This window comes from Corythoichthys intestinalis, chromosome 9 (genome assembly GCF_030265065.1).
Source record: "Corythoichthys intestinalis isolate RoL2023-P3 chromosome 9, ASM3026506v1, whole genome shotgun sequence".
Taxonomy (NCBI): Eukaryota; Metazoa; Chordata; class Actinopteri; order Syngnathiformes; family Syngnathidae; genus Corythoichthys; species Corythoichthys intestinalis.
This window is the reverse complement of record NC_080403.1, coordinates 40,873,162-40,900,853: the sequence shown is the minus strand read 5'-3', so window position 1 is coordinate 40,900,853 and position 27,692 is coordinate 40,873,162. Positions and strand designations below refer to the sequence as shown.

The 27,692-nt window shown below is 39.7% G+C and overlaps 1 pseudogene; it reads left to right on the top strand.

Annotated features, from left to right (window-relative positions):
* Positions 1-9,262: 9,262 nt before the first annotated feature.
* On the top strand, positions 9,263-27,692 carry LOC130922080 (E3 ubiquitin-protein ligase MARCHF9-like; annotated as a pseudogene).

Genomic DNA, 27,692 nt, shown 5'->3' with positions numbered 1-27,692 from the left:
GGGGAGGCACAACATGTTGATGACCCCGAAACGCAGTGTCAGTAATAAAATTACTTACAAAAATATTTATAATAACACCGTATTGGCCCGAATATAAGACGGCCCTGATTATAAGACGACTCTTTTTCAAGACTCAAGTTTGAAAAAGACTTTTTGAACACCAAATTAATTTTTATACAGATAATAATTGCAGTACATCCGAAGGAAATGATTATAACAATATATTGAGAGAAAAAGCGTGTTATTGTGCCCAGGGCCGGCCCAGCCAATACGCAGACTATGCAGCTGCTTAGGACCCTGACCACTAGGGGGCCCCCAATTTGGCAATTTTTAAATTTATATTCTATTTTGTTTACTTCAGTTTGCTTTATTTGACTTTTGTGAGTTTTCATACTTGATTACACGCTTAAAAAAATAACTTCACTTACTTCCTTAACTTCTTTCTTTCCTCTTTTAGAAAAAGGTTTGGCGCTATCTACTGTAAGTACCAGTGACGTGCGGTCAGGGGAGGCAGGTGAGGCAGAGCCTCACCTGTCATCATGACAAAAAAATAATTATAGCATCAAATTTATATGAATATTTGTCCATTGCTCTTTATGTATTACTCATTTCAAACATTTTTTATAGTCAAAATCGCTGAATTTGCCTATTTCCTGTTCAAATAAAGAAATGAAACGAGAGGTGCGGCAGCAACGAGTAAAGCCTCACCTCTGATTGCGCAATCCATAACAAACTGGGTTGATACATGGAATTGGAGCGTGCTGGTTGCCGTACATCTGCATGTCGCCGTTATAATGTTTCCAGATACGTTTATTTGACCTGATTTTCCACATTCTGGCTAATGTCTTTATCCCTTAAAGTTTAATGTTTGTTAGCGACATATTTAGTTTTGCTGATGGGACATAAAACCGCAGTGAAAAGGCACATGCTGCGGCAGATAGTACTCTGCCGCACTGCTAGGGGGCGTACGTGAAACTGGACTTTCCGTTAAATGTGGACGCGGTTAACACAACACCGGAGCTAGAAGGTTTGCTTCAAACTACGGGACAGAAGATAACTCGCGCTTTTCAAACGGACTGGTACACCCGAAAAGACTGGCTATGTGGCTGTCCTTCGAAAAATCGCCTTTGCTGCTTTCCCTGCCTTTTCTTCTCAACTTGTGCCAATGTCTGGACTAACACGAGATATTGTGACATTAAAAAACTACGACAAAGCCTCAGCAAACATGAGAGCTCGACCACTCACATTCAAAGCCTGATTGCTTTAAAAACTTTTGGAAGCTCAAGGATCGATTTGGCTTTGACGAACAGCGGAAGCTCAACGGTAGCATCCTCAATGCTAAGGTAAAGAAAAGAATTTGAAAGACCTCATTAATGCAACTTGCATCCTAGCTAAACAGGAGTTAACATTTCGTGGTAACGATGAGCGTGTAAGCTTTTCTAAACGAGGCATATATGTAGAACGATTACATGGTTTTGCTGAGAAAGATGAAAGGTTAGCTAGACTTTTGGACACATCCACTGTGTTTTCTGGCTTGTCAAATAGAACACAGAACGATCTAATTGAAGCAATCCTCTCCATTGAGGCGGAGAGATTTTTTTTTAAAGTAAAGGAAAATAAGGAGGACTTTTACAAAAAGGACGTAGGTTTGCATAGGGACGGTAGGGACATAACACTACCAACTTTTCAGGATGCTAAAATTGTCCCCACCAACTTTTAAGCAACCTTACCTTTTTTGCGTGATATAATGTTCAGTTATATAGAGAATTTAGATCTTTCAATAGTTCCATATGTTGTAAGGATAGAATTGACCCTACCATTATTCAATAGTTCCATATGTTGTAAGGATAGAATTGACCCTACCATTATTCAATAGTTCCATATGTTGTAAGGATAGAATTGACCCTACCATTATTAAGTGAATTATTTTCATTATGTTTATGTTTGCTAATAAAAACCAGACATTTATTCAGGAAGTTTTCAAAATGTTTCTTTAGTATTTTTTGAAAACAAAGATTTGAATCGAACAGTGTATCATCTGAACCAATGCATGTAAAGGTTATTATCAGAAGATAAGGATTTATTTTGCATTGATCATTTTGCCTATTAATTAATTAGGTTCATATACATGAGAAATGTGGCCCTTTGCCCCCTGCATCCAATCTGTTTGGTCTAATTAATGTCCCGTCCCCAGCAAAAAGTGTACCTACATGCAGATTATGCTGTTATATCGTCCCTACGAATGTTGATACCAAACCTATGCCCTTCCAAAGTAATGCCGGTTTTTGTGGTGAAGGACAGGCGCAAGAGCACAAACAGTTTTCATTTCAATCTTATAAAAAAATAAAATAAAAAATAAAAAATAAATTAAAAAAAAGAGCTTAGACCAAGAAAAATACAATAGAATATTTAAAAACTAAATTTTGGCCTTAAATAAAATATTCTTTGTTTTTCTTTTCACACTTTTTGTTTAGCAATCTGTAATAAATTGATTAAAGTATCAGAATTAAAAGTTTTAAAAACAACTGAATATTTCACTAAAGGTCAGAATTGAATTCTGTGGCTTTGTACACCACTCTTTACTCTCATTTATGTTGCCTGAATTATAGAATTGCGACGACCAACACATTGAGGGTGTGGGGCAAATGCATGTTATTTTCTTACTTCTACGTATCGATAATATGTACCGTGTGTGCGTGTTTTGTAAAGAATGCTGATGAGATATGAAATAGCCAGTAGCCAATTGAATAAGCTACCGTTTTTGGTTTATATATTTGGAAATCTGACACTAAAGGAGTCAGTGCCTCACCAACCATGAACCTCACCGCACGTCACTGGTAAGTACTGACAATCATTTGGGGTGAGAAGTTTGAAGTATGCAGTGCAACAAAATCTGATTAATATACAAAATATGTACCTTATAGGTTGGATTGCATGTATGGCTTTCACAGTACACTGTGACGAAATGGTGGGCCAAAAATATGGGCCCCTTTGCATTAATTTGCCTAGGGCCCCCAAATGGCCTGGGCCGGCCCTGATTGTGCCTCATTCACATCTTAACCCTTAAATGCATAAGTGGGTCAAAAATGACCCTGTGAGGTTGTTTTCTTGAAATATCTTCGGAATGAAATATCGTTATCAATACATATTCCAGGTATTTATCAAAAAACATTTTGATATAATGCCATTCAAATTTTTGATGAGCTTTTTATACATTTGAAGAAATTGTCATTTTTGTATTACTACCCTACTCTTCCACAAGTGGGTCAAAAATGACCCACATGCATTTTCTATGGAATCCAATGGGAATCTTTCATTCTTATCAACTTTGGCTGTTAGGAATGAATTTACCGTGGACCACACAGACTAGGTATGTAAAAAGTGACATCCCTTAAGAAGATTATTTTACACAGCAAGAGCTGATACGTGTACTGTAAGTATTATGTCCATGTAGTATTTTATGTGTGTGTCTTTCATGACTCTTAATTATTATTTATCAACAAATTAACCTACTTTATAACTAGCTAGCTAACTAAGGCTAGGTTCATAGGGTCGTAATGCACATTTCCGATTTTTTGTCATATCTGTTTTTTTGGCGTACCCGTTCAGACTGCCTTTGTCCATTGAGCCTGTTCAAGTATCACACATGCACTCTAAGGCTACGTTCATACTACAGGTCTTAATGCACGAATCCGATTTTTTCGTGTTTTTCCGACTCGAGTGAGGCATTAACTTGACGGTCTGAACGTGACAAGTCGCATAGAACGGGACCATTTCAAATCCGATCTGGGTCACTTTCGTATGTGGTCTAAATCCGATCTGGGCCACATTTTCCCAGACTGTCGCGGCGGTCTGTACTGTCCAGTCCCGCAAATCGGATTTAATGCAGCAATTACGTCATCAAATGGCGAGAGAGTCGTTGCCGTAGCGATGCACCTGTGCGTTATTAGCGCCTAGCTTGCAGTGAACACGGCTTTTGAGGAAGAGCTGAGCTTGACAACAGTCATAAAAAATAAAAATGGGTTGAGGATAAGCCTGAGAATGGTCAGTTTTCTCTCTGTTCCAAGTGAGCAATATTTCAACATTGCCTCCACGGCCGAGAGTCGGGACAAACTGCCCGTATGTGTGTGTGACGTGCACGGACAGTGCGTGCATGCTATCGATCCATATAAACTTTGAATATTTGCCTAAACGGGGATTATTTATGTCTGTTATTTGTGTCCACCTTTTGAAAAGCAAAATATGATATCCCTGGAATGACGGATGACGTCTGTCATTTGTTTTGATGGTTCTGCGCATGCGGGTCCTCTTGCTTAGCGGGTGTCGGACTGCGAATTAGTGCGCATGCTTAATACTTGAACGGTCTCAGTGGATAAAGGCAGTCTGAACGGGTACGCCAAAAAAACGGATATGACAAAAAATCGGATTCGTGCATTAAGACCTGTAGTATGAACGTAGCCTAATTCGCAGTCCGAGATGCGCTGAGCAAACTGGCCCGCATTCGCAGGAGCATTGGAGCAGAGAGAAAGCTGAGCATTGTCAGGTTTATTCTCAACCCATTTTATTTTTTCATGACTGTTGTCAAGCCCGCGCCTTCCCCAAAAGCCACGTTCAAGCTAGGCGCTAACGCTAATGCACAGCTGCACCGCTACTGTAGCTCTTCGCTCTTTGCTGATATTAATTGCTGCATGAATTACAATTTGGGGGACTTGACAGTTCGGACCGCAGCCAAATTCTGGAAAAATGTGGCCCGGACGGGATTTTAACCACATACGAAAGTGACCTGGATCGAATTTGAAAATGGCCCACTTTCATGCGACTTTTCCCATTCAGTCGAGTCGGAAAAACACGGAAAAATCGGATTTGTGCAAGATTTACAACTGAAATGGTCCTACAGATGTTGGATGATGGAGAGGCAGTGACGGGGTTGGACTCAATTGTCCGAAATTTCTGATGATGAGGACCCAGACTATTGTCCAGGTGGCAGTGGCAGTTGTCCACCTGGAAATCCAACTGAACAAGAGCAATCTGACTCATAAGATTCCACTTATGTGTCCTCTGAAGAAAAAAGTGTCCAAATCATGGCCAACAGAATGAGTTGGTAGGGCTCTTACTAGAGAGAATTACCTCCCACCCAGGGCAGAAAACAGAGCCACAATATCCTCAGAAATCGGTCAGTGCCTCCACAAGGGCTTAGCACCGCTGTCTCACGTAAAAGATGCATGGGAGCTCTTCATCATCATCATGATAAAATACAAGGAAGGCTAAAGTCTATTGTTGTTGTTGTTGTTGTTGTTTTTGTTGTTTTTTTGTTTGTTTTTTGTTTTGTTTTTTTAAAAAAATGTTAATTGAATCATAAAGATATTTCAAGCATGAAGTAATTCTTGTGTGGCCCTAAATATCATACTAATTAATATACAAGTGATTATTCTTCACCAAAATGGCATAAAACACATTGGTTCTAATATGGGTCATTTTTGACCCACTTATGGAAGAGTGTAGGGTCCAGTAACTTGTGCATCTAAGGGTTAGTATCTGAACATTTAAATATGCAAACTAAAGTGCAATCACATTCGTAAATGAATGGCTTCTGGTTTTTGAAATGTAAATAAACCAATCTATCGTGATAAAACAACAAAATTGCAATAACTGCATTAAAGGGCAACTGAAGAGCTTTTGGGATTTCGCTCTTGAGTGTTTTACTCAGTTGAATTGTATTAAATGCATCATTCGCTGTCTCAAAAAGTCACATAAAAAAAATATATAATTGACCGCGTAATTTTTTAGTTATGGCCGTAGCAACACCATAGCAACGAGGGACGCGCCGCCCTGCTGACCGCTACCTGATGACGTAACTTCCAGGGAGCCTCGCCACCACTCTGAACACGGAAATATAGCACCACGCAATCCTCGCCATATATTGCAAACATTTTCTGGGTTTTACTCGGGAGATTTGTCATGCCATCTCGATGTGTAGAAATGAATTGCTCACAGGAAGACTCGAGACTCTATGAGTGGTCTAAAAAAACTTCTCCTGCAAAGGTTTGGACCGTTTTTGTGAGCATGCATACAGGTCCCCAATCGGCTCATTGTTTTTATCATTTCAGCAACGACAGCTTTGAAAACCTACAACAATGCAACCTTGGTTTTACAAAGACGTAAGTAGAGACCCTTACTGGGTTTTCTGATTCTAAAATTTGATGCACTTCACATAAACGAGGGGGACTCCTACTGCCTGTTTGTTGAAGCGCGACATTTTTTTGTTGTTGCCCTGTCATAATAGGTTTGCTGACAGGTCGTCTACTCATGTGATTTTATTACTATATCAATAGGTATTATGCAAATTCAAATATCCCCAGCACCAAATAGGTCTTTGGCTCGTTGTTTTTTGGCCTGTCACAGGGTAAATATAAAGCCTATATATAAAACAATCCACCTGCCAGGCCTTAAAGCAGTAATGTGAAGTAATTTCATAACATGCCAAATAGGGTCACAATTAAAGTAATTAAACATTGTCCAACAAATAAAGCATGAAAAATAAATTTATATGTTGTATATTTGACAAAATAATCGCGTTTCCGAAGTTCGAGCCTGAAAGGGGACGAACCCGGAAGTGATACGCCACACCGGGAACAGCGATGGCAGTTCCATACATACAGCCGCCATACAAAGCCCTTCAAACAATGATTCAAACAGCGATATAAGCGATAGATTGAGCGCAAGGGAGGAGATCCAAGTTTTTGAAGAGTTGGAGGAAGAAAAGGAGGTTGGAATTTTATGTTGGACCTAACATGTATTAGCCAGATGCTAATCAGGATGCAAACAATGTGCCTAGACTACCTGACATGGAATGGATACAAGACCCATCAAGATTACAAGATTGGTAAGATATAGGCTGTTATTATTTTCATGATTTGAAGATGCAGGCATTTGCACATAATTTTATGTTTTTGTCTATCTGATGACATTGTTAAAAAAAATAATAATCAGACTTCATGTTCATTTTGGCAGATCCAGCAGCTGTCGTGCATATAAAATAATAATATAAAAACGTTGGGGGGAAAGAAGGAGATGAGTCGTTGATGGCTTTCTCCACTTTATTGTGGCAACAATGAGAAAACAAACTAATAGCGGACTGCCTTCACATTCGACTGCGAAGTTTTGCTTCTCGCTCATCTCCGCCTCGCCTCGTACTACCAACAACTACTACTTCCAGTCCCAGCGTCTCTTAAACGGATCGTGCATAGTGTCTTGTTATGAGCTTTTTGTTGACAAAGGTATCGAACACACAACATGCTGACAACTTTGTTTCTTTATTAACACATGGAGCTCACAGTAAAAACACAGCTTGGGGCTCTCGGCAGGAAATGGCGTCTAATGGCGTGAGGAAATGTAGTTTTTTCACACAAGCGAACAGATTACAAAGCACCACTTCAGTGTTGTCCCGAGACTACATTTCCCATGATTCACTGCGTGACTTGAGCCGCTCGCTGATTCGCTGCGAGATTGACTCAATGCCAACACGCTAGTTGTCACCTTTCAGAGGCTCTCGTAAAACACAAACTAGAAGGCTATCAAGCGATCACTGTGAAAGAAACGCCGAACCGTACAAATGCAATACAATGCATGGAGCATGAAGGTGGAAATACATAATACAAATACAAATAAATGTGCACAAACTCACCGGCGGTGTGTGTCTCTTACAGCAACGTGACTGTGAATTACCGCGACGCCGACCTGGTTATATGCACATCTACACCCCTTTCCCGATTGACAGTGGATTAACCCTTTCGGACAAGATCGTAGATGACGCACAATTTAAACACGTTTAACCTAGCGAACGCAACAACAACTATGATCGGGGATTGCCACGAGTTGGCTTTCGGCTAACGTCGCTAGCTTCTACTGTACATTCCACAACAGTTGGCAGCTGTGCTTTGACAAAGTCATCAGTTAGCTATCTAAAAATCACACTTACTTTTTGGCAAATCCTTGATCATAAGCAGACCGGTTAAGCAGGCATCTTCAAAGTGTTTGTAGCAGAGAACACTACTCGATGATGGCATGAAATTCATTCGCTTCGTGAGAACGAAAGATGTCCATTTACGTGCCCTGCTATCCTTTGGCCACTCAAACAACTTTTCGTTAGAGTGAGAACAAAACATCGCCACACACCGCTGTGGCATCTTACCGAGAAACAATGCAACAAACAATACTGTTCTATGGCGGACTTCCCTCGCACTTCTAGGTGTGACGTCATTTCCGAAGATTGCCGAAGAAAAGCATTTTCGTTGTCAAGGGCGTTGCTATGGGTTAAACAAATAATCGGGAGGGTTGCGTTTAAAAAAAAAATAACGAAAATATGCTTATAATTGTTTAGCCATTGATATTATTCAAAAACATGGTTGGCCAACCTTAGTTCACATTTCCGATTTAATGTGGATATGTAATAGGTTATTGTACAGTATCATGATAACAACATTCCATATAGACAACTATATGCCCACAAAAAAATACCATTATTTTTTTTTAAAAAAGGGAAAAAATCCAACAAAAATATAAGCAGTCACTCACAATGTTACTCATTACTTGAGTATTCTTTTCACCAAATACTTTTTTACATGTACTTGAGTACATTTTTTGGATGACTACTTTTACTTTTATTTGAGTAATATTATTTTGAATTAACACTACTCTTACTTGAGTACTATATTTGGCTACATTAGACCCATCTGCTCACAACTGGGGGAAAAAAAACAATAATAACAATCCCGTAATTAACAACACTGTTCATATTCAGACAAACAGAAAACATATTATTTGTTAAATATTTCTGCATGAGCTTCGATAGCAGACTTGCATTTTTTTGTTTATCATATTAATTGACGTGACCATTCATTTTTCGTTAAAGTGAAGTTCACCAGGTTACATACCCCCCAAAAATGAAATTCAAAGAGTGTGTGTATTAGTATCCAATTTTCATACACTTCAGCTTTTTCCGTGATGTTGGAAGGAAACAAACGCAACTGTCTAATATGCGTGTGCCCTTTGAAATGCCATGTAAGTCACCATATTATGAGGATGATAAACACATCATCTCTGTTGTGAAGCAGTAAAATAAACATCGTCACGATCACGTCACCAAAACAGCATGACGGATTAAAGCAGTTGATTGAAATTGGATCAATTACGGACTCTTCGAGGTTTTGGGCGTCAGAACCATCTATGGAGGAGAGTTTGTGATAGTGGGTTAAATTCATGCCGTCAAGATATTTTTTAATTGTTATTTTTATTTAGTTATTCATTTTTAAATCGAGGACAGCGCTATCCATACTTTTATGGCTTTTCGGCGCTGCACTTAGTGGCGTTTTAAACATCCACCAACGCTGTATGTTCGCAAAAGGATGAGTACAGCAGGTATCTAACTAAAAAAAAAAAAGTGTTCCGCTCCGAATCAATCACGAGGAGAGGACCGACATCAGGTCCAAGCATGATGGGGGCCTCTTTACCGGAGCATCCTCTGGGGGATTCTGGTTTGTCGGGCGAAAAAGCCAAACATCTTGAGGAAGCTGGCTCCCTCTCCAGTCTTGCCGAAAATGTAACGCGAACTTCGCAGTGCAGGATTTGTTTACATGGTCCAGACAAGGTACAATACAATGCATCCTTTTGGAGTATGTGGGCCTATTTGGCTGGTTTCAATTTTAGAAACTTCATTCCACACGGCACATAAAATCCTGAATCACATCTCCTAAAAAAAGGAAAGAATCAAATGTAATCTAAAAAAAAAAATGTATCTGATTAGATAAGTGAGAAAAATAAAGCTTATTTTATTTTTTAAAGCAGGGCCGTTACGGGGGGGGGGGGGGGGGGGGGGTTAGTGCCCACCCACGGACACGCTCTGCCCACCCAAACAAAACTGGATGTAGTAACTAACGGCAGTCTGGGCACCGCGTATGGTATCCCATTCATATAGTACTGATGTGTTCTAAGTTTTAACCTGTGCGTTGTTACGTCCTCTTTCACCTTAAAAAAACCTCTTTCACCTTAAAAAGAAAAATGAAATGAAATGCTGTTTTTTTTCCCTAGGGGGCGCTACACACATTTATATGGGACGCCATTTGTAAAGCAGCACATGCTAAAAATTACATTTTCTCACATTTAGCGCCACGCGGTGTTAAAATATGGTGTGAATTTTTTAGTCACTTTTTTTTTTTTTTTTTTACACATTTACAAAATTATTTAACGACTTGAATATTTATTTTTAAATAATAAGTTTTTGAGTTGAATTTTTAAATCCAGAACTAAATATTTATTTAAATTGTAAATATAAATCTTAAATTTATGTTCTAAATATATCTTTTAAATTTATATCCTAAATTACTTTATCAAATGTATATCCGAAATATATATCTTAAATCTAAATTTTATATTTATATCATAAATGTAAACGTCATATCTAAATACTATATTTAAATCTTAAATCTGGAAACAGTTGAAATTAAATATTTATCGTAATATGCAAATTCACATGACTGGGGACCGGAAGTAAGAAAATAAAAGCTGGAGGAGCTCAGACTTTTTTACATTGCTTGAAAATGAATAACACCTACTCAACGGTGGCAGTCGGCTCTGACGTGCAAGATTTTACGTCACATTTCCAGGTTTGGGAAGGGACCATTAACGGAGTGCAAAAAAATAAAAAAGCGCAAATAACCCTCGCAGTTAGGCGTTAATAATGACATGGTTGTTTTGACGAACTCGTCCAGAGTTCATATTCGTAAAATTACATCGAAATCCGAAAAGCTCTTCAGCTGCCCTTTAAGAGAAGTCAACATTGCTGTCCAGTCCAGTCCAACAGAGACTTTTCGTGGCTATTCATGGTAATTTTACTGGGCTCATATGCGTAAAAGTGACACGAAAAACACAAAATACTCTTTAAAAGGTTTCTCCTAACTGTGTATATTGCCTAGATACTGTTATAATCACAATGGTTCAAGTCCAAGAACCGACTGCCACCGTTGAGTAGGTGTTATTCATTTTCAAGCAACGTAAAGAAGTTTGAGCTCCTCCAGCTTTTATTTTCTTACGTCCGGTCCCCAGTCATGTGAATTTGCATATTACGCATAATATTTAGTTTCAACTGTTTCCAGATTTAAGATTTAAATATAGTATTTAGCAGACCCGGGATTGAAATTTGGGATTGAAAATATATACGTATTTCGGATATCAATTTAATAAATCTATTTAGGATATAAATTTCAAATATATATTGAGATTATAAATTTAAGATTTGTATTTAAATTTAAATAAATATTTAGTTCTGGATTTAAACATTGAAATCCTAACCTTACAAACCTTATTATTTTAAAAAATATATTTAAGTTGCTAAAAATTGTTGTAAATGTGCAAAAAAAAAGTGACTGTAAAAATTTCACACCACATTTTAACAACGCGTGGCGCTAAATGTGAGTAAATGTTGTCGTAATTTTTAGCATGTTCTGCTTTACAAACAGCGCCCCATACATTTACGCATATTTTGATTCTTTTTTTCTTTTCTTTTTTTTTTTTAACATTTTATCAAAGTTTTCACCAGTGTTCACCTGGCTGATGAGTTTAGTGAGTTTTGAATGGTAACTGGCGTTATACTTATGTAGCGCTTTTCCACCTATCAAGGCGCTCAAAGCGCTTTACACTATCAAGCATTCTAAGGGGGTCAAAGTAGGGCTCAAAACGTCGGTGGGACAAAGAATGACTTCTAGGGGGCGCTACATAGTGCATTTGGAATTTGTCTTAACACTCTATCAAAGGTGGCACCTGTCTTGACCTGCCTGCTGATTTTGGTGCATTTTGAAGCATTGTAAGGGGGTCAAATTGAGCTCAAATGGGCTGCGGAACAAAGAATACATATAATAAATAATAATTAAACCGAGGAACCAAAATAAAAAAAAAAAAAAAAAAAAAAAAAAAACATTGTCACCTGCATGTCCATAGTGTTCAGTTATGGATGTGTTCTAAGTCAAATCAAATCAAATCAACTTTTAGTTGTTTAGAACAAATCACAACAACAGTTATCTCCAGGAGAAAACAAAACATGTTTTAAGGTGCAGTAGCCCTATGCTGGATTTCGACCTACTTGAGCATTGTAGCTCCCCCACGCCCCAGGTAAGACTAATGCCCACCCACACCTGGTATCCTGGTAACACCACTATTTTAAAGTCATACTCTTTATCATTGTTGCATTGATCATGAGTGACAGAAAGCGCAATTAAATGCTCCTCCACTAGATGGCAGGATCCGTTTGTCATTCATAGAAATGAAGTGTATTTATGATCAACGAAACAGGCCAACATTTTACTCTAAAGTATCAGAAAGAGACGATCACTTTTTTCAGTTAGTATACTTTTGTGAATGTTTTGGGCGGTAGTTTGATATGAGAAACTAAACCAGCCATGGTTCATGTTTGAACATATTTATTCTGTAAAATATCCTTAAAAGATGATGATGTTATGAGATTCTGACATTTTGGGGTATTTCATTTTCACTAGAAAAATAACCAATATGTGTACCAATAGTAAACCTGTCCTCAAGGGCCGCTGTGGGTCCTGGTTTTTGCTCCTACCAATCGAGCACAGACAGTTTAACCAATGAAGTCTGTGCTAAAACAAGCAGCACCTGACTGCAATCAACTGATTACCCTTGTGTGACACCAGATTGGTGAAAGGTTGTCCTCATGATGGGTTTGAACAAAAACCGCACCCACTGCGGCCCTATGTGGAATAGTTTGGACACCACTGCAATAGTGGCTACGTGTGTAACTGTTGAACCTGAACTTAATAAAATGTTTAAAAAGGAATGACAGGTCAGTCCAAAATAAAATTGAACCAAGGAGTTGTATGGTATAGAGCAGGGGTGTCCAAACTTTTTGCGAAGGGGGCCAGATTTGGTGTGGTAAAAATGTGGGGGGCCGAACTTGGCTGATGTCCTTTACGTGGAACGGGTAGCCAACGTCGGTCATTGAGGGCCCCTATCCAGCTTGTTTTTGTGAAGAGCAGCATTTAGTGTGTAAGCTACTTCATATGCTGGTAGCAGGTACTGCTGACCAATTTATTAAGTCTGTGTGCGGGCCAGACGTTATTTATTTTATGACAGAGGCTGGGGGCCGGATGAAATTTGACCACGGGCCGCATTTGGCCCCCGGGCCGGACTTTGGACATGTGTGGTATAGAGTAACCACACCGCTGGCCAAAAGTATTGGTACCCCTGCAATTCTTTCAAATAATGCTCAATTTCTCCCAGAAAATGATTGCACTTACAAATGCTTTGGTAGTAATATCTTGATTTATTTTGCTTGCAATGAAAAAACAGAAAGGAGAATGAAAAAATCTTTTAAATCATTATTTTGCACAAAACTCCAAAAATGGGCCGGACAAAAGTATAGACCCTACTCACCAACGTCACAAAATGACGTGTCGCTGTATCTGGCCGCCATATTGTCCGTCATTGTTTATCCCTATTCTCAATGGTTTCAATTAGTCGTGCAATTTATAGAGCAATTCATGGAAGCCCCGGTGCTTTCAGACGCTGTAAACTCATTGGATGCGTTGCATAAAAGGCGTTATGTGGAAAAGCTTCAGTTTATCCATTCGCCAGATCCATATTTGATGCCTAAATCGATATTTTTCGACCCGCTGTCTTCGCCGTCTCTGCCTGACATCTGCTACCCTGATGTCTACAACTATCTTGTCCACAGAAACTCAGCCTATTCTCACAAAACCTTGAAAAACTTTAAGAGCAGCACTCAAAGCAACATTACCCCATGTGACCCTATACTTTCAATGTTCTAAAATGGCGACAATCAATAAAAAAAAAAGTTGACTGCGATGGCCGACGCTTCAAGGATAGGTGGATATTGGACTATTTCTTCAATACAATAACGCAACAACTCTGTCTGCCTCATTTGCAAAGAGACAGTCGCTGTTTTCAAAGACAAGCTGACATGTACGACAACATTACAAGGAAGATACGCAGCGAGAAATTATAGCAACTTGAAGCTAGTTTAATTTCACAGCAGCAGTATTTCGCAAGAGCCCGAGTGTCGAAAGACAATGGCACAAAGGCGAGATTGTTGAAATTATGAATTAAAAAAATAAAAATAAAGCAAATGTGACACACAGAAGGGCTTGCTAAAAATTGTTTAAATATATTGTTCTACGTAAATCAGCCAAGGTAGCCCCCCACATTTTTACCACACCAAATCTGGCCCCCTTTGCAAAAAGTTTGGACATCCCTGTTTAACTGATGATCCGTAGACGAGGCCAGCTTCTTTCACTTGGTACCAGCTAAGTATTATTCAAAAAATAATGACGGCGGAAGAAATAAACATCTTGAATTTGAAACTGTATGTTGTCGGCGATTAGCCTCGCAATGATCTTAATTGTGGTTGTCAGCCCAAAACCCTCTAAATATATATTAAATGCATCTTACCAGGTATAAAATGACTACTACATAGTCTGTGGTGATCGTTTGGTGCCCAGTTTTCTCGTCGAATTGCAGCAGTCCATCTTGCTCTCCTCTCCAGGTCTCTCGGAATACGATAGAACTTTAAGTCTCTCCGTCTATCTTCTCTGTTACTGCAACCAACCGCCACACACGCCTTCACCATTTTGATTATTAATGTTAACGAGCAGAAAAACACGCCATAATAGGAGGAATTTACGTAGCGGTAATGCGTAAACAAGATGAGCTGACGGACAATATGGCGCGGAGGCGTGGTTGTGATGTCATGTGAGTAGGATCTATTGGCACCCTCAGCCTAATACTTGGTAGCACAACCTTTAGACAAAATAACTGCGAACAACCGCATCCAGTATCCATCAATGAGTTTCTTACAATGCTCTGCTGTAATTTTAGACAATTCTTCTCTGGCCAACTGCTCCAGGTCTCTGAGATTTGAAGAGTGCCTTCTCCAAACTGCCATTTTCAGATCTCTCCACAGGTGTTCTATGGGATTCAGGTCTAGACTCATTGCTGGCCACTTTAGAAGTCTCCGGTGCTTTCTCTCAAACCATTTTCTAGTGCTTTTTGAAGTGTGTTTTGGGTCATTGTCCTGCTGGAAGACCCATGACCTCTGAAGGAGACCCAGCTTTCTTACACTGGGCCCTACATTATGCTGCAAAATTTGTTGGTCGTCTTCAAACTTCATAATGCCATGCACACGGTCAAGCATTTCAGTGCCAGAGACAGCTAAGCAACCCCAAAACATCAGGGAACCTCTGCCATGTTTGACTGTGGGGACCTTGTTCTTTTCTTTGAAGACCTCGTTTTTTTTCCTGTAAACTTAGGTTGACGCCTTTTCCCAAAAAGCTCTACTTTTGTCTCATCTGACCAGAGAACATTCTTCCAAAACATTTTGGCTTTCTAAGATAAGTTTTGGCAAACTTTTCCAACCTGGCTTTTTCATGTCTCTGGGTCAGAAGTGGGGTCTTCCACCATAGAGTCCCTGTAACCGGTGTGTCAGCGTTCCACTCCCACCTCTGATTGGGACACGAACCCCCGTGCCACAACGCTTCCACTTGGCAGGTAGGGACGCCAACCACTGCTCCACTATGGACCTGCGCGTACCCGTAACACTCACCCCCCAAACCTTCGCTGCCGATCCAGGGCGCGGCACCAATGTAGCCGGTTTGAAACGCGCCACACCCCGACGCGATCCGCTCCCACCTCTCTGACTATCAACAGTGCAGGGACACTAACCACTGTGCCAATAAAGCTCGAGCCCACGGCGCAGCCGTCAGCGTCCCCACATGAAGGAATTGGCAGGAAGGTTTCCACGCGCCGCTACGGACCTGCGTGTACCCGTTACATCAGGAAAGCTTTTTTTTTTTCTCCTGGATCCTACAGTTGCATGAGTTGACTTGCATCCATTATTATTATTTTTTTTAGGAAAGATATTTCAAAATTCTGAATTCTCAAAATTCACAAATTCCCAAAAGAGTCTCAAAATCAAGAAATTCTAAGTGTATCAAATGTGATACATTTGGCAAGAAAGGGTTAAGACTCTTTAGGCAGAGGGTTCACTTATTTTCCCCCTTCTGCCATTGTTTGCATGCTATCCTCGTCAAAATGTGGAAACCTATAAATGTTTGGGTGGTTTTAGTTAAAGCAGACACTGTATTTTCATCTGTGTGATTTTGAGAAAGATCAGATCACATTTGATGGTGATTTTATTTAGAAATGTTCGAACCTCTTGGTCAAAAAGTTTCCCGACCTCTGGTTTAGATGTTCAATAATCTTGGAGCAAATCAAAAACAGATTAGAATTGAAGATAAACCATAAGAAAAAACTAGATTAACTGAAAATTTAACTGAGAACTCCTTTAATCGAATACAATCAAAACAGTACGAACTGAAGCAAAATGCAAAATCAAAGAGCAACTGTGAGAAAGTAACATAATTTAAGGTTATGTGCATGTATCATATGTGGGAAATAGTAAATAATATATTACTGTATTTCACGATTGGATCATAACCAATTGAAAAAGCCATAAAATGTGTGAATCAACATTGAAGACAAAAATGTCAGTCACCTTCATTCATTTGTGTGCTCTTTTTTTTCTTCAGGAAGAACTGTTGAGCCCCTGCCGCTGTGACGGCTCTGTCCGCTTTTGTCACCTCTCTTGTCTTGTCCGCTGGATCGGAGAAACTGGCTCCTGGACCTGTGAGCTGTGCCGCTTCAAATACAACGTTTATGCTATTTCCACCAAAAACCCGTTGCAGGTATCAACATCTCACATCTTGCCCCCTCCACTAGGGTATCGGTCATTCCGATATCTGATCATTCGTCTTTGAAAAAAACCTTTCTGCTAACAATACAGTGGTGTCAATCAAACCCACACCGCGTTTCTCAGCCAAAGACTTGGCTAAAGTTCAAGAATGTCGTTTGCTCATCTACTCTCATTTTCTTTTGAGATCAGGTCAATTTGAGGTTTGTTCTTAACTGAAGAGAAAAAAAGCAATATAATTTCTAAAAAAATAAATAAATAAAATACAGGGGTGAAATAAGGGATTGACATTCAAGATCAAGGTCTCATTTGACACAAGTTATGAATAATAATGCACCAAATATCTTCAATGGTAAAATTGTTGGCAGGCCAATCCAGTTCTCACACTTTCGCTACAAAGTCACACTATTGTGGATGACAGCATACATATGTTGCACCAGAATTTGAACTTTCACGATTGCAACTGTTATCTTTAGAAACTTTATTATAAACTATTTGCACTTGATCAATCATTCTTGGTTATGAACAACTGAGCCTTTCGGTGATGCTCATTTTCTACAAAATCATAAAAGTGAATTTTTCCCATTTAACTGTTCACCTCTGGAATGTCACGAACAGATGTTGTTGTAGTCCTTTCATGACCCTGCCCGAGCTATCTTGGATTGTATTACATTGGGACAAATAAGTATTTAGTCAACCACCAATTGTGCAAGTTCTCCTACGTGAAAAGATTAGAGAGGCCTGTAATTGTCAACATGGGTAAACCTCAACAATGAGAGACAGAATGTGGGAAAAAAACAACAACCAGAAAATCGCATTGTTTGATTTTTAAAGAATTTACTTCCAAATTAGAGTGGAAAATAAGTATTTGGTCACCTACAAACAAGCAAGATTTCTGGAATCAAGATTTCAGTCTGGAAGACTGAATCTGCAATAGGTAAAACGCTTGGTGTAAAGAAATCAACTGTGGGAGCAATTATTAGAAAATAGAGGACATACAAGACCACTGATAATCTCCCACAATCTGGGGCGCCATGCAAGATCTCACCCCGTGGCGTCAAAATAATAACAAGAAGGTTGTGCAAAAATCTCAGAACCACTCGGGGGGACCTAGTGAATGACCTACAGAGAGCTGGGACCACAGTAACAAAGGCTATTATCAGTAACACAATATGCCGCCAGGGACTCAAATCCTGCACTGCCAGACGTGTCCCCCTTCTGAAGAAAGTACACGTCCAGGCCCTTCTGCGGTTTGGTACATAGCATTTGGATGATCCAAAAGAGGACTGGGACAATGTGTTATGGTCAGATGAATTAAAAATAGAACTTTTTGGTAGAAACACAGGTTCTCGTGTTTGGAGGAGAAAGAATACTGAATTGCGTCCGAAGAACACCATACCCACTGTGAAGCATGGGGGTGGAAACATCATGCTTTGGGGCTTTTTTTCTGCAAAGGGACCAGGACGACTGATCTTTGTAAAGGAAAGAATGAATGGGGCCACGTATCGAGAGATTTTGAGTGAAAATCTCCTTCCATCAGCAAGGGCATTGAAGATGAGACGTGGCTGGGTCTTTCAGCATGACAATGATCCCAAACACACAGCCAGGGTAACAAAGGAGTGGCTTTGTAAGAAGCATCCCAAGGTCCTGGAGTGGCCTAGCCAGTCTCCAGGTCTCAACCCCATAGAAAATCTGTGGAGGGAGTTGAAAGTCTGTGTTGCCCAACGACAGCCCTAAAACATCACTGCTCTAGAGGAAATCTGCATGGAGAAATGGGCCAAAATACCACCAACAGTGTATGAAAAGCTTGTGAAGAGTTACAGAAAACGTTTGGGCTCCGTTATTGCCAACAAAGGGTACATAACAAAGTATTGAGATGAACTTTTGGTATGGACCAAATACTTATTTTCCACCATGATTTGCAAATAAATTCTTTAAAAATCAAACAATGTGATTTTCTGTTTTTTTTCCCCCACATTCTGTCTCTCATTGTTGAGGTTTACACATGTTGACAATTACAGGCCTCTCTAATATTTTCAAGTGGGAGAACTTGGACATTTAGTGGTTGACTAAATACTTATTTGCCCCACTGTAAATACTTATTTGCCCTACTGTATATCGTCCCTACCAATGTTGAGACCAAACCTACGCCCTTGCCCTGATGAAACATTGTAGAGTTTCAAAATGTGAATTCGGACTGTCAGTACAACAAGCATGTCTTGTATGTATGTTGGTAACAGCATTTTTGTGATCCTTTTGTTTACGTTGCTCCACTGACGGAGAACCTGAAGAGTGGTTACGTTTGGAATAGTGGCTTTCCATCACTAGCTACTTTCTTGTTTCACATTATTTACATCCTGTACGTAGCTGTTCACTATCATCATTTTTTCAGCATTCCAAATGCAAGTGCAGCAGATTCTTTTCCCTTTATAATCTTAAGATTAAACATCAAAATACCAAAAATCTCATTTATATATACTGTAAGCACTCACTGAACATTTAATTTCACCCCTCAAAAGTGATTTTGGTTTTAATTTATTGTATTACGTTGATGTGACATTCTAAATATTTTCTACGTATCTGTGTTGTCTTTTTCTGCAGTGGCAATGCATCTCCCTGAACTTCATTGAAAGGGTACAGATTTCAGCCATAATCTTTTGTTTACTGTTCCTCATAATCAGTTTTGGTTGGCTTACCTGGTCAATGGTCAGCCCCTATGCCGCATTGCAACGCAAGGATTATATCTTTCAGATATTATATGGCTGTTATATCTTCATTGATTTCATTTGTATAGGTAAGATGCACACATGTACAGTATATAACACTCAAGTCACATCTTTCACAATTGTTTACATATTGCCAATTATGATTGCAATACGGAAAGAAATATATGATGTAGTGAAATTGATGATACAATCTTTTTTTTTTTTTTTTTTTGCAAAGAAAGCAATTTTGTTATGTGTGGTGGAAGCAAAGAGGAGGAAATGCTACATAAAAGCTACATACGCTGAAAAAAAGGGATTTTTTTTTTCTTGTCAAATACAAGAAATAAGTTGAATTAATTCAATTGCTCGATGAAACGGACAGGAATCTTGGGAAGAGTTTCCCGAGAGCGGATCTTACTGAGACCAAGACAAGACTTTAACTAAATTGAGACAAGATAGGGGAAAAAGCAAAGCTATTTAACTAATATAGAGCCGAGACCTTAAACATCACCTTTAAAAACCAAGCCAAGGTTAAACACATTCTCTTTAATTTGAATTTTATTCACAATTTTTCGACCTCTACGTTTTTTCCATAGTTTGACCGGGGGTGTGATTTATGCTCCGGAGAAATTTTTGCGGGAAATTAACACATTATTATATTATTTCACGTGTTATTTTCACACTAAACCGCAAGAGTGCGCTGAAGGCCTGTGTTTCAACTTTGGTGGTAACTTATAAAAACTAAAGGAACTGAGAAGGGCTGAACAAAATGGCACAGAAATCATATTCTGCAGATTACAAAATGCAAATAGTGAAATATAAAGCCGAAAAGTGTAATCAAGCTGCAGAAAGAAAGTTTGGAGTGAGCGAGAAACTTGTGAGGAACTGGCGAAACGCGGAGGTTACGTTTACTGAAATGAAGAAAACAAAAAAATCTAATTGCTAATGGAGTGACACTGATGGTTTGGTAGGACTGAGTTGGTTAATAATTGCTTAATAGACACTATGACAATTGTGGCGCAATGTTTTCAATTCATACTTGGAAAAAAAATTTTTTTCAATTCATACTTGGACAGAAAAAAAAAATTTTCAGAGTTTACTTTGCATAAACAATGTTCAGAGAGACCAAAAAGAGGGAGGTTTCTAGAACCAACTGAACTATTTCATACATTGCACATGTATTGAGTTAAATAGAGTGTTGGGGAAAAGATATTGCCTGGGGAAAAATAGATGTATTTTCTAGATAAGATTTTTCGTAGCGTACATGAGGACGAAAAAACAGTGATTGCATGTACAGACCCCAGTCTGCCAGACTATTGGAAAATACAAATTGGACAAACTAGTAACAGACTGATGCAGAAGGAAAGACTTTGCCACTTTTTAGACTGCCAGATTTAACCCTAGGACCTGTTAAAGGTTCTGGCAGCATTCCAGCTCACATAGGGAAACAGTTTGATCAAAGACAAGTTTGAGACAACAATGATCTGCCAGAATGTTCCGATCCACAGACTCTCAAGGTGCGGGTCGGAGACTTGGTCTTCCTGAAAGTGTTGCAGCATGCCAGATGGGACAGTGAACGCTGGGACGGTCCTTAAAAGATGGTTGGCGTCAGCCCGACTGCAGTGAAAGTCTACGGATGCACTGGGTGAATTCGTCAATCCCAGTGCAAGCTCTTCCGGTTGCCAGAAGGACCTAGCGACGCCAGTCCACCAGACCCTGATTCCTAACGTCCCGACCTCACCTAAAGTCATCAAGAGATAAAACTGGTCAAGCCCACGCTGGGACGGCCCCTACACAGTTTCCTGACCACCCTGCAAAACCTTGAGAAACCTTGACCCTCTGATATGCAACCTTACCATTGTCAAACCAAGCAGTCCAGAACACTGGCATGTCATCAGGACCGGCCTCTGGTGGTTCTGTGGAGGAGTAACCCTATACTCCAAGCTCCTGATGGAATGAATCGGACGATGTGCCCTCGTCACCCCCGTCCAAAAGTCCACAACGATCGTGCTCGATCAAAGACACAGCAACATGACAGCTGATGAAGAACCAAAGTCCACTCGCCGAAGAAAAAGATCCATCTTGGCTGAGCTGCTCACCGACGCAAACAGAGTCTATTTCGCCGAGGAACATTCCTGACAAGGCCAAGCTCATCGACGAGGGTAAAGCGGCAGCAGCATCCCAGCTACCTATCATTGGAGCGCTCTTCTTGGTTACCACCTACAAGCACTCCAATCAAGGTTCGCCGAACAATTGCACGCCGTCTACTCAAGAAAACAGGAGAATGCTGTACTTTGGTCCCACTCGACATGGCAAAGAATGGCTCAATCATCTAGCTCATGGAATGGCTCGAGGAGTTCAAAGACCGACTCCATCAACAGGAAGGAGTCCCACAGAACGCCATCCTCAAGTGGTTCCAGGACAAGTTTGGCAGCTGGAAGAGCGTCGTCATCTCCGCCATCACTGCAATGGCCTCCATCCTGGCCGTTGTTCTCGTTCTCTCCTGCTGCTGTGTGCCCCTCTGAAAGGTTATCATCAACCGCGTGCTTTTGAACATGGACCAGAAGGTTAGCGCCATGTTCATCGCCCACACCGTCCAGTACGAGTCCGTAGCCCAAGATCACTCAGAGGATATTGACAGCGATATGGACAGTGACGAGTCGGACTCTCTCGTCTAAAGCAGAACGATTTGGACAGTGACGATACGGACACTGTCGTCTAAAGCAGTTTCCCCACTTCGGCCATCCCGACTCTGCAACCCTATGGACTCTCGATAAATAACACCGACGCGGCGATCATAAATCGCTGAAATATGGCGTTCAGAAGAATTCCAGCCTGTATATACACTTGCTCACCATATTATTTCAATGTTTTGTGTTCCATGAAGCCATGGCAATGAAGCTGCTCTCGTCCCTAGCGCTAATGGGGAGGGAATAGGGGATTTTTTTCCTACGTGCTTAGGTTTTTCGCCCCTATCGTGGCATTTCATAACTCCTGCTAATGGATAATTGACGGGTCTTGACACCAACCCCACTCTCGGGAATGTCTAACTCTGATGAAAGCTGAAAAGTTTTAAACCCACAACAGGAGGGAAATGTGCTTTAATGCTTTTGCACAATAACAGTATTAACAATATTCACAATAACAGCAATAACAATATTCACAATATTTACAATAGTAAATGCAATTATGTGTGTTTAAAACTAGGTGTTATGATTGTTTTCTCAGTAAATGATACAATCTCGATAAAACAAAACTTACGCATGTGCAATGAATGCTCTCCAACTCCTTAATAAAAAGGCTGCGCTCCTCAGGGGGGGGGGGGTTTAGATAAGCTTGTTGCGAGCCACACGGCCCGCATCAATCTCTCTCCTGACGGCCGTTAGCGTAAAGCCGTATCACTGTCTCCGATCTGATCCTTGTCTTCGTCCTCCTCTAGGTCTTTATTATTTTGCTAGATACAAGTAAGTTTAGACCTAACAGGTATTAGCATGTTCTTTATGCTATAGCATAAACTTCATAATGTATTGATGGGACGCGGGGCGCGGGGCCAATAAATAGGGGGCCTGCATTGTTGGCGAGGCCGTCAAAGCTGACCGAGTGGAATCACAGACAAAGAGCTTTTTTCGCTGAAAATTCTTGTGAACAAATGCTTAAATCCCAGGATTCTTTATAGATGTGGACGTAAAACAGTCTCGATTCTTGGTTAAAAGCAGAAAAAAACGTGCAGTAAGCATTTATTTTATGCAAATATGTCGAAGTACAATGCTAGTCTGTTAGTAAATGTAGCTAGTGGCCGCCTTGTGTAAACAGAGCTTTTCCGGTGAAAATTCTTGTGAATAAATGCTTAAATCCTTGAATTCTTTATATAAATGGATGTAAAACAGTCTCGATTCTTGGTTAAAAGCAAAAAAAACGTGGTGAGCATTTATTTGACGTAACTATGTCGAAGAATGATGCTAGTGTCTTAGCTCTTTGTTGTGATAAGGGGGCTGCCACAATGGCTTTCTCCGTTGAAAATTTTTGTGAATAAATGCCTGAATTGTTTATTGATATTGACATAAAAGAGTCTCGATGCAGGTAGCATTTATTTTACGTAAAAAATTGCGAAATATAAGGCTAGTATGTATAGAAATTACCAGCTGCCATATGTAAACAAAGAGCTTTTTCTATTGAAAATTCTTCTTAATTAATGCTTCAATCCCTGAATTCTTTATAGATATGGACGTTAAACAGTCTCTGTTCTTGGTTAAAAGCAAAAAAAAAAAAAACGTGCAGGTAGCATTTATTTTACGTAAATATTGCGAACAATGAGGCTAGTCTGTGAGGAAATTAGTAGCCGCCATATGTAAACAAAGAGCTTTTTCCGTTCAAAATTATTGTGCATAAATGCTTAAATCCCTGATTTCTTCATAAATATGGACGCAAAAGAGTCTTAATTCTTGGTTAAAAGCAAAACAAAACTGCATTTACTTAACGCAAATATGTAGAAGAATGATGCTAGTCCGGAGTGATTAATTTAAAAAAAAAAACACGTTTCAAAATGAATGCATGGTACGAAAAATATAATAATCTTGAATCCTCGAACAAATCACTCCTGAGACAAATCTTCCTGTTTGTATGCGGTACAGCTTTAGTACTTTTTAAATCCTAAATCAGGCATTGGATTACTGCATGTGTTGACTCATCGACTGACTGCGAATAACTGAAGCGGACTGTAGGGCGGCCCCCAACTTAAAGGCGTTGTGCAGTGAAGGTGGAATCTGACCCGTCAATCATTATGAAGTCTCTGGCTATAGTTATCTGAATAACTCTAATTATCTATGTTACGTTAACATACCGGGCACATTCTCAGTTCGTTGTTTATGCATCATGTAGCGTTAGCATACCGTTCACGTGCTACGAATACATTTGAAGCGTGCCAACACAGACCAGCAATACTTGACCATATTTATAATTTGGATTTGATTAAAAATGTACCAGTGGATGAAATTGCAAACCTCGTTGCCCACAGGTTTTTCAATATGTCCCCATGTTACTCATTTTCTTGCCCGCATCCTCTTTGCAAAGCTACATCCTTGATTGACACTCAATTTTCAATCAACTCTAAGCCATGTTCAAACATATTGCATAAGGGGCCTAGCTGTACATACTTTACATCTCAATCATAACTAAAGCCATCGTCCACAATAAATCAACAAATTTATGTGGATATCTGTGAATTCTTGTAATCCTGACTTTTGTATAATTTAAAGACCAAATGTGAAGTAAAGTTGGCCAACCATGTTTTTGAATAATAGGAATGGCTAAACAATTATAAGCATATTTTCGTAGTTTTTTTTAACGCAACCCTTCCAGATTCTTTGTTTAACCCATAGCGACGCCCTTGACAACGAAATTGCTTTTCTTTGACAATCTTGGGAAATCTTCGGAAATTACGTCACACAGAGAACTGCGAGAGAAGTCCGTCATAGAACAGTATTGTTGCATTGCTTCTCGGTAAGATGCCACGGCGGTGTGTGGCGATGTATTGTTCTCAATCTAAAGAAAAGTTGTATGAGTGGCCAAAGGATAGCAGGGCACGTAAATGGACATCTTTCGTTCGTATGAAGCGAATGAATTTCACGCCATCATCAAGTAGTGTTCTCTGCTACAAACACTTCGAAGATGCCTGCTTCCTCAACCGGTCTGCTTATGATCAAGGATTTGCAAAAAAGTAAGTGTGATTTTTGGATAGGTGACTGATGACTTTGTCAAAGCAGAGCTGCCAACTGTTGTGGAATGAACAGTAGAAGGTAGCGACGTTAGCCGAAAGGTAACTCGAGGCAAAACCCCAATCGTGTTGTGGAATGAACAGTAGATGCTAGCGACGTTAGCCGAAAGCTAACTCGTTGAATCCCCGATCATAGTTGTATTGAGTTCATTTTGCCTACACTTATAAATTCGTCAGAACCTTTCTTTTATAGTAGGTGGTTTATTTACCTGACATCTTTCGGCGAACACTTCCTCCTTCGTCGGAGGTTCCGAAGGCGCAAGTATTCGCCGAAACATGTCAGGTAAATAAAAGCTAACGCCACTAGCTTCTACTGTTCATTCCACAACATGATCGGGGATTCGTCAAAACATTTCTTTTATCCCAGGCAATAGAAGGTGGTTTATTTACCTGACATGTTTCGGCGAACACTTCCTCCTTCGTCGGAGGGTCCGAAGGTGGAAGTGTTCGCCGAAACATGTCAGGTAATTAAAAGCTAACGTCGCTAGTAGAGATGCCGATCGATCGGGTCCGATCACGTCATTTTCAAAGTATCGGAATCGGCAAAAAAATATCGGCCATGCCTTTTTTTATATAAAATATATATATATATTTTTTTTTTTTAATTAAATCGTTTTCTAATTGTATTTAACGTTACAGACATAATATGTTACACTCATCCAGAGTCTTTAGTTTAGGCTTAAGGTAGGGTTATCAAATTTATCCCGATAACGGCGGCAATTAATTTTTTAAAAAATGTTTCACGTTAAAATATTTAACGCAATTAATGCATGCGCTGCTCGACCCACTCACGCATTGTCGCGCTCAATCTGAAATGATGCCGTTTTACCTATATATAGAGATAAAAGGCAGCGTAAAATGAGTAGAGTGAATTTTGGCAGCCTTTGGAGCCTTTTTTTAATTGGCTAAAGCCTTACAATCCCTCTCCCTACAATTAGAAATATCATGGGAAGCAATGTGGGAAAGCAAGGTGTCAACTGATCTTTTTCTTAACACCTTATGTTATTTCCCAACGCAGAGAAGATATATCAATTGGTAGCACTATGCACAGTCTTCCCATCATGCATTTGGGCATGGCCACAGTATCATTCACTGAAAGCTCAACAAATACACTAGATGGCAATATTTAGTCACAATATACAAAGTCACAAGTCTTTCTATCCGTGGATCCCTCTCACAGAAAGAATGTCAATAATGTAAATGCCATCTTGAGGATTTATTGTCATAATAAACAAATACAGTACTTATGTACTGTATGTTGAATGTATATATTCGTCCGAGTTTTATTCATTTTTTTTCTTAATGCATTGCCAAAATGTATATGATCGGGAAAAATTATCGGGAATGATTGGAATTGAATCGGGAGCAAAAAAACGCAATCTGATCGGCAGATACTCAAACTAAAACGATCGGTATCGGATCGGGAGCAAATAAACATGATCGGAACAACCCTAGTCGCTAGCTTCTACTGTTCATTCCACAACATGATTTGGGGATTTGTCAAAACTTTTCTTTTATCCAAGGCAATAGTAGGTGGTTTATTTACCTGACATGCTTCAAATCATAAAAATAATAACAGCCTATACCTTACCAATCTTGTAATCTCGATGGGTCTTGTCCCCATTCCATTTCAGGTAATCAGGGCACATTGTTTGCATCCTGATTAGCGTCTGGCTAATACATGTACGGTCCAACATGAAATTCCAACTTCCTCCTCTTCCTCCAACTCTTCAAAAACTTGGATCTCCTCACTTGCGGGCGATCTATCACTTATATCGCTGTTTGAATTATTGTTTGAGGGGCTTTGTAGGGCGGCCGTATGGAGCTCTGCCATCGTTGTTCTCGGTGTGACGGGTTCGTCTCCTTTCAGGCTCGAACTTCGGAAACGAGATTATTTAGTCAAATATACAACATATAAATTATTTTTTCATGCTTTATTTTTTTTTGCACAATGTTTAATTACTTTAATTGTGACCCTATTTGGCATTTTATGAAATTACTTTACATTTGGTCTTTAAGCGCCACAATTCCTGCACTTAATTTAAAATGCATAACTTTGTTTCGTTTGAACCATTAAATGTAGTTCCTGATTCCAACTGAATAAACAATATTCAACTTTTGCCGCACCTCTACCCTTTCTTCCTTGTGCACAGCTGTTTTAGTCAAAGAAGGACCATCTGTTTACCGCATCATGAAGCGCTGGCATATAATGAACCACACGTGGAAGGTTATGAATTATGAAAAAACCAAAGACTTGGCCGATTCCAGCAGAGGTGCCGATGGTCAGGACAGCGGATAGGTCACAAACAACACACTGGAGCCGAGGCGATGTTTAAGGTCTGGCCTTTATCTCTATTTGAGCAATTCTGTTCTGCGCATCTTGACCAGGCTTTGGCCAAACAACATCAACGACAGTGAAGTGGCCATGAGGTAG